Source organism: Chiloscyllium plagiosum, chromosome 11, assembly GCF_004010195.1.
Source record: "Chiloscyllium plagiosum isolate BGI_BamShark_2017 chromosome 11, ASM401019v2, whole genome shotgun sequence".
Classification (NCBI taxonomy): Eukaryota; Metazoa; Chordata; class Chondrichthyes; order Orectolobiformes; family Hemiscylliidae; genus Chiloscyllium; species Chiloscyllium plagiosum.
In genome coordinates, this window is record NC_057720.1 from 57,775,363 (window position 1) to 57,776,258 (window position 896).

Sequence of the window (896 nt, forward strand, 5' to 3'; positions counted from 1 at the left end):
TATGAATAGGAAGGGTTTGGAGGGATATGGGCCGGGTACTGGCAGGTGGGACTAGATTGGGTTGGGATATCTGGTCGGCATGGATAGGTTGGACCGAAGGGTCTGTTTCCATGCTGTACTTCTCTATAACTCTATGAATGGAGAGATGGCTGATCAAACATCATTACTTGTTCTTAACTGGAATTATAACAGTTTAGTTCAGTGATAATAACAGAAGGTTAAATGATAGTTGTAGATTTGGCCCAGTGGGTTTAGGATCAGCTTAAATGTTTCAGGTTTGTGGATAACCACATTTGGGATCTTCTGCACATGCCAGAACAAGAGATTGAGAAGGTTCTGTCTCAAAATCAGCTGCGGAACACCAGAGAGCTCAGTTGGTATCAGCTCCTGATTAGTTCATCCTGAATCCCGAAACTGTTTCGATCTGAATGATCTTACACTTCTAATTCCTAATTAAACCATTTCCTTCCATAACAAACCAATGCTGGACTAAAAGAAAACTTGTCCATTTAGTATATTGAATTTGTGACTGAACACTTGGAGTATTGCCACTGTGCCAACAACTGAGTATCTTGTGGTTGGTACACACTGCTGCCTTTGTGTGCTGGTGGTGAAGCGACTGATTGGTTAAGGTGGTAGATGAGGCCAGATTATTTAAGGTGATAGGCAATGCTATTTTTGTCCAGAATAGGAGTGAGCTTATTGAATGTCATTGGAGCCACACTCATCAGGCAAATGAAAAGTCTTCCTTCACACTTGATGACAGACGGCGGCACGGGGGCACAGTGGTTAGCACTGCTGCCTCACAGCGCCAGAGACCCGGGTTCAATTCCCGACTCAGGCGACTGACTGTGTGGAGTTTGCACATTCTCCCCGTGTCTGCGTGGGTTTCCTCC

At 44.8% G+C, this 896-nt stretch overlaps 1 protein-coding gene and 1 long non-coding RNA gene across 2 annotated transcripts in view; both read left to right on the plus strand.

Annotated features, from left to right (window-relative positions):
- The window catches only part of jak1 (Janus kinase 1), a 121,991-nt gene that overhangs the window by 9,841 nt on the left and 111,254 nt on the right, over nucleotides 1-896 (plus strand). The window lies entirely within an intron of this gene.
- LOC122554432 overlaps nucleotides 1-896 on the plus strand; it is a 6,479-nt gene that overhangs the window by 4,809 nt on the left and 774 nt on the right. The window lies entirely within an intron of this gene.